General features: G+C 40.2%; 1 protein-coding gene across 1 annotated transcript in view; it reads right to left on the reverse strand.

The window, feature by feature from the left end:
* Positions 1 to 7,649, reverse strand: part of TMEM104 (transmembrane protein 104) — a 42,106-nt gene extending 34,457 nt beyond the window's left edge. The window contains exon 1 of the mRNA XM_063459057.1: positions 7,503 to 7,649. The gene's annotated coding sequence lies outside the window, so the exon portion shown is untranslated. The remainder of the gene's footprint in view (positions 1 to 7,502) is intronic.
* Positions 7,650 to 7,655: the final 6 nt, after the last annotated feature.

Consider the following 7,655-nt stretch of genomic DNA (forward strand, 5'->3'; position numbering starts at 1 on the left):
ATCAGTGGCGGAACTACCTCACCAGGGCCCATAGAATTAGGGCATACCACCGATGCCAAAATAGTTTTCAGGGGCCCGGTCAGGTGCCGCAGTCCTTTAAAAGCCTGACTGGGCACCTGAGATGTCGGCAGCATCGCAGGAAGTGACAGCCTATCACTTCCTCCCAGAGAACACTGAGCTCTGTGCAAGAGAGAGGCACAGAGAAGAAGGCTCAGACTTGGAGATCATCTGACTCGACCCCAGGGAACTGGTATAATGGTCATAACAGGTTTGTATTTTTACAGGTCATTTTACCTGTAAGGTGTGCAGGATACAGAAAGCTCACATGATCCCGAGTACAGAGAGAAGGCAGGGGATCAATGCTCCCACAATTCCTCCTGCTGTGTGTACCATATATACTAGCAGTACAATAACAGTTATTGCCTTACTGCCACATGTAAACTCACTGGAATATTTCTCCAATTATTTATTTTAACTTACATTATACACACCACATACAGCCAGCACACACTACGCAGAAATCACATACAACCACACTACGCACAAATCACATACATTCAGCACACACCAACAACACATAGACAGCTAACACACATCACACATATAGTTGCAATCAAAAGAACAACCCCCATTGAAAATCAGGATTATTGTCAATATTTACAGACTTTCAGCTGTTTGCAATGAACAAGTCAACACAATGAATGCTTTAAGTGTTTTCTCCAAATTCAACTGAAAATGCAACTTATAATGACTTCTCCATTTTTAAAATTATTCAACAGCATAGAATCCATCACAACAGCACAAATATGCAAAGCAGGTGTTGTCTCTGTGGCGGATCTGGTATCATTCCCTGAGGTTGTCCGAACCTATATTTTAGTTCTGCCGAACAGACCTGTACCCCCTTTTCTGGAACCGAACAGAACTTGTGTGGTCCCCCTCTTTATTGACTTAGAACACCGACCACCCCTAGCTGTTAACCGCAATTAAAGGATTAACTTAAGTGCTTTCCCTGGGTGGCTGCCGCCGTGTATCCCGAACACAGGCAGCAGTACTTGGTCGTCGAGTGTGTGGAACTCATTTCAGCTACACATTCTCGCGAACCCCAGTTAATGTGGTACTGCTGCCTGTATACCTTCCCGACCAACTAGACGAACCACGTTCGGGAGATAGGTAGCGAATGCTCCCCCCAGTCAGTAGATCCTAAGAGCCAGGGCGAGGGTTCAGCGGTGTTCGTACAGGAACTTCTCCCGAATAGAGATTCCATTCCACTGAACCAATCTGAGCAATTTTTCGAATATGTTGCGCGCTCAGACACATTCGGGGATATAAGAATTGTGGGGATCCTGTAATGTTTTATTACGTTTTTCTTGGTGTTTTGTAATATTTTCTGTATTCCCTGTAACGGAGAGTAAATTGAGTTATCATAATTCCTAGCTCAATTATCTCTCAGACCCAGAGACCCTGTAAACTTGCTGTAGAGACCCCATACTATGGGGCTGTGCATAAAATTCAATGTGTGGGCTAATAAAAATCTGTGTACACACAAAGGTATTTGGTATGAAACACACAGAGAAAACAATAACTATCCCTTACTGAGATAGTGAGTGATATACTAAAGTGCCTGAATAAAAGCAGCTCAACACAAAAAGTGGAATACCTTAATCCACAATAAAGTGCAAAATACAAGAAAAAGAAAGGTATAAACAATATACCAGCGAGTGGAGCGCTATAATGAATATAGATATAAATAATAAGGGGGTATACTCACCCCTCCAACATAGTGATACAATGTGTCCAAATGTACATACAAAGTAAAACAACAAAAAAAGAGAATATAGTGCAGATGGTTTACAAAAATAAAAAATGAATAATAGTAGCAATTGGTTGAAACCACTCACGTGGACACATTGTATCACTATGTTGGAGGGATGAGTATACCCCCTCATTATTTATATCTATATTCATTACAGCGCTCCACTCGCTGGTATATTGTTTATACCTTTCTTTTTCTTGTAATAAAAATCTGTGTTGTCCAGTTACTGGGGGAATGGACTATAACCACTGAACAGCGTTTCTTTTCAGCTCCAGAGCATATCTTGTAACTTGGGATTGCAGCTCCGCTACAGTCTCAAGCACACCTGATGCAACCAATCAAGGGATTTGTTAGTTACACCAGGTGTGTTTGAACTTAAACACTTGATATACATGAACCGGCATGGGGTTTGCTGAGTGTCAAGTTTGACTGCATGTAAATAAATATTATACTGTCCATATTGCCCTAAATTGCTGCAATGCATGCACATACATAGACATGTACATATGCCCCCACACTGACCACCACAACCATCCTCCAGATGTGTGCCCGAGGGTTAACACAGATACACGATTTATATCACATATATTATATATATATATATATATATATATATATATATATATATATATATATATATATATATATATATATATATATACTGGGCTGGAAAATGTACTCGCCCAAAAAATAACGAATATCACATTGACATAAGTATTGAAAACCTTAACTCAGTACTCAGTTGAAGCATCTTTGGAAACTATTAAAGCCTCAACTCTTTTTAGGCATGCTGCAACAAGCTTTGCACACCCGGATCTGGGTACTTTTTCTGCCATTCATCTCTGCAGATCCTCGCAAGTTGGGCGTCGGAATGAATGAGGACCATCAGTGGAAGACATTTTTTAGGTGTCTCCAGAGATTCTCGATTGAGTTCACGTCCAGGATGTTAATCAGCCACTAAAGGTCATTCACAGAGTTGTCCTTAGGCCACTTTTGTATTGTCTGCCTGTGTTCTTAGAGTCACTGTCCTGTTGGAAGGTGAACCTTTGGCCCAATCTAAATCCTGATCACTCTGAACCAGGTTTTCATTAAAGTGGCACTGAATTCACAAAGACCCCTGACAGTGACATTGCCTGACAGTGACATTGGGGGGGGGGGGAGGGGGGGAGCAAATAAGATGAGTTTTACTTCCCAGAACCTGTCCATTGCAGGTGTCACCAGCTTTCTCAGACTGCTCCTTTTCGTGCCAGGAGCCAACGTCACTGCTGTACTCTCGCGCATGCACAACAGTACAGCAGACAGCTGTGGGGGCTGACACTTGACTCTGCCCTCAGTCTAAGAATGTCAGGCAGAGAAGAAATACATAGACAAATTAGTACTCTGTCTCTTGACTGGGTTGGAATTTCTGTGATATTCCAATACAGTCATAATGAGTATTTCATAAAGATTCTATCTTTATGAAATACCAATTTTTCGGTGGGAGGGGGAGGTGACAGTGCCACTTTAAGGATATGTCTGTGAGATAGTCATATGAGACAGCATACTAAAGGGTTAAGTGTTACACAATAAGTCCATCAACACCCTCTTTACGTCATGAAGCTGTGAAAGACAGATAATAAACTAGTCAATAAAATTGTTTAGCTTTATACAACTCATTGGAATACATTGAATTAATTGAATTAAATGTCCTGAAATAAACCCTGACTTTTTGCTTAACAAACAAAACTCTTTAATTGCACCAGAACTTTGTGCATTCAATTACTTCTCCAGCTAGCTGTTTAAACAGATTGCTGCAAGCTGTTACACTCTCCAGATGTAGGTGGTCGGCAAATCAAGGTATCAGGTGTCACCAAGGTGACCCTAATATGGTGTGTTCAAATTTCCTTCAACCTTGACAAATCTACCAGCATTACCATTCTACACCATTGGGATGGTATTGTGCAGATGATGAGCAGTGCCGCCTCGTTTCCTCCAGACATGACATTTAGTACTGTGGACAAACATTTCAGTCTTTAGACATCAGACCAGAAAATCTGGTTTCTCAAAGTATGAGAGTTTTAGGTGCTTTTTTGCAAATTCCAAGCAGGCTTCCATGTGTCGTGCAGGGAGTAGAGGCTTCCATCTGGTTTCTCCCATCTCCACAGCACACTTATCACGTTCTTAGTCTCCTCTATTACCAAGGCCCTTCTTCCTGACTGCTCAGTTTGGCAGGGCGACTAGCTCTAAGAAGAGTCCTGATTATTCCAAAAATGTTTGTAGCCTTCCTCAGGTCTGTGACCAAACACAATTCTGTCTCTGAGCGCTACAGGTAATTGCCTTGACCTCATGGCTTGGATTTTGCTCTGACACGCATTTACAGCTATGAGAATGCATGTAGACAGGTGCATAACCTTTCCAAATTAAGTCCAGTCAATTGAAATTGTCACAGGTGGACTCCAAAGTGTACAAACATCTCAAAGATGGGATGCATGTAAGATAAAGTTTCATAACGAAGGGTCTAAATACTTCTGTCATGATATTTTGTATTATTTTTTAGAAGTTTGCAACGTTTTCAAAAATCTGTTTTTGCTTTGTGATTATGGGTTATCGAGTGCAGATTTATGCAGGGGGAAAAACTAGTTAAACAATTGTAGCATAATAAAGTGAAAATAATGAAGGGGTCTGATTACTTTCTGAACACACACACATCCAGCCAAATATATATTCCAAATAGAGAGCACTCTGCAGTCTTTTTAGTGACTCTTACAAGACTCTTTGTTTGTATTACTGTGTTTGCTTAATAAAGCAACAGTAGGATTCATTAAAAAATACTTCAGAGTGCTCTCTATTTGTAATATCTATATTATATAATAAACAAAGAGCCACTTTAATATCTCAAATAACAACATACAATATTGGTGTGCATATTCCCTCCATGGCTATACCTTGTTTTTGTACATCAAACTTCGGATCAAAAAAGAAGAAATTTTTAGAACACCAATACTAGCTCATTTCAGAATCCATCAAATCTTCTAACTCACGCATTTAAAAATAAGAGGTTTCAATTCCCTATATTTGTGCTGGTGGTTATTTTATCTTACTAAAAAAAATGTCACTAGTGCTTTTGAAGTGACTTCACTATTTTGAAGTTATTTCTACAATCGCAAAAGCCTATGAATTTATTCCACTGGGAGAGGGAGGAGGAATGCAGATTGGTGTGTGCTGGGATCTTTATTCATTTACAACTTTGTCAGTAAACAATTGCCATAAGTTGCAGCAATTAAAGGGACAATATAGGCACCCAGACCACTTCAGCTCATTGAAGTGGTCTGGGCACAGTGTTCCAGGTCCTTTAACCCTTTTTAATAAATTGCAATATTTACCTTTGAGGGTTAACCAGACAGTCACTAAAGGGACTTCCGGGTCAGGCAACACTGGCCAACTCATGCATGCGCATTAGGTCATCCCCGCCAGATGATGTTGGGGGTGGGAGGATGGGGAATGAGAGAGGGGGCGCTATAGGGAGCTATAGTGCCAGGAAAACAACTTTGTTTTCCTGGCACTATAGTTTCCCTTTAACAAGGGCTGGTGGCTGGTAGCTTGTAGCAGCTACAAATTACCACCAGATTTACCACTTTTTGGCAAAAATATTATAGCCAATCACTAGTCCACTACAAATATCATCAACTCAAAAATGAGTGGCTGGAGGGTACAGTACATGAACACCGGCTGGTAATACTTACAGGGTTATTCAAAGTGTATTTCAAAGTTCACGTGAAAGTAGCTGAACTGGAAGCATTGCCGACTTGGAGAAATGTTTCCAGATTGGCTGTTTTGGCCTTAAATTGGCACTTCACCCACCTGACAAATTAGTATTTTATGAAGATAGAATCTCCTTTTGACGGTGTTGGAATTTCCCTGAAAATACAATCCAGTCAAGAGATATGCAGAGACAAAGTATGGACTATATATTACTTTGGACTATATTCCCTCTGTCTGACTTTCATAGACTCTGCGCAGAGCTACAGTGTAAATCCCGACAGCTGTCACCAGTGATGGCTACTGGCTACTGGGAACTGGCTCTGTCTATCGCAGGATCCTCCAGAGACCTCAATGCTCATGCATACACGAGAGTACAGCAGTGATGTCGACTCCTGGCGCAGAGCAGATGGAGGAAGATATCAGCACCCACGAGTTCAGGCAAGTAAATCTCACCTTTACCTTTCCCCTCCCCCCCCCCCCCCCTCCCGGCGACCAGACCCCCAGCAGCAATGTCACCGTTGGGGTTTCTTTGCAAACTAAGCAAAGTCCAAAGACTGTGACAGTGCCGCTTTAAATTTGAAATTCACTTTGAATGGTCTTTCAATTTCCAACAATTATCATTTAATTGTGACAAGTCTGGTACAAGACATTTTGTTTTAATAGGATGTATAAAGTGTAAGTGTTTTTGGTGGCCATGAAATTTCTGAATACATATCTGTACTGGGATTGCTAAACTGACCTGTGACAAAATGTTGGGAACACTAAGCAGCACCTCTCCCTCTATACTACACATTGAGAATGAGTAAACTGACAGCACAGAATCTGCAAACATATGGCCATGCAATCACTGGAACATGGCTCTCACAGAATATGTGCGCTCAATCTTAGATCGACTCTACAAAAGTATCCAAAAAGAGTGCAAATACGGTCATTCATCCCCCCCCCAAACCCCCAAAAAACCAACAACAACTGATGGGCCGGATATCTTTTATATGTTAAACTTGTGTTGGAATTCCACATGTTGTGGGTTTTTTGTGGCACACTCATCTCTCAGACAAAACCAAGTGCACTCTGTCAATGGAGAAACATGTCTGGCACATTCTGACTTTTGTGAACAATTTTCAGTGACTTTGTTGTCATGTCATTCATCATACAAGGCTTACTAAAATGAGTTGTTATGCATTCTTTCTAATATATGTTTTCAGTAGAGAGAGAGATTGAGATAGTTTCATTTTTCATTTTCTTCTGATATATATTTATGTAAAAGTAATGCACCCATTGTACAGAGCTATGGAATCTGATGGTGCTATATAAATAATAAAATAATTATAAAATAATAATGTATTTTTTTTTTTTAAATCATGCTTCAGCAAACACGAGGTCAATTACACTAAAATATGCATAGATTTATTATAACCAGAGATTAATTAACTACCTATAAACATTTCCTAATTTTACATGTCTTTAAGTCACCACAAAAACTGAGAATATTTCAGCAGGTAAGTTTTGAAAAGGTAAAGAATAAATCAACGTCCAAATGCACCCAGTAAGCGATTTCTACATGGCTTACTTTATTTCTTAGTACTATTATTTACATTTATAAAAGGTGCCATCATATTCCGCAGCACTGGACAATACCTGATATCAGGATACCATAAAACAGCGAACAAATAGACACACTGATACAAATGTACTAAGGACCCTGTTCAAGCTAACCTGCAATCAATTGTTCTGTTCAATGTAATTTGCCAATTATAAACAGTTTTCTACATTCACAGATGGGGTGTAAAGCACTGGGGAGTATGCTGGAGCTGTATACATGATGATAATGAAAACAGTAAACACAGAAGAAGAATAGTTAAAATAAACATAGAGACAGAGCAGATGGCCCAATAAACCATGGGTGAACACACTGGTGTGACATGTAGTAAGCTGTAGCTTTTCATACCTGACTCCCTGGTACCCCCTCGTTGCCCTGGTAACCACAGCACCCAGGTCTTCCGAGAGCTCTATATGTTTAAATGAAACGTTGCTGTAATGAGATCATGTGATGGTGTGACCAATCCATAGCTCGGATACAGGACACAGTGTGACAAGATGT

Source organism: Pelobates fuscus, chromosome 6 (assembly GCF_036172605.1).
Source record: "Pelobates fuscus isolate aPelFus1 chromosome 6, aPelFus1.pri, whole genome shotgun sequence".
Classification (NCBI taxonomy): domain Eukaryota; kingdom Metazoa; phylum Chordata; class Amphibia; order Anura; family Pelobatidae; genus Pelobates; species Pelobates fuscus.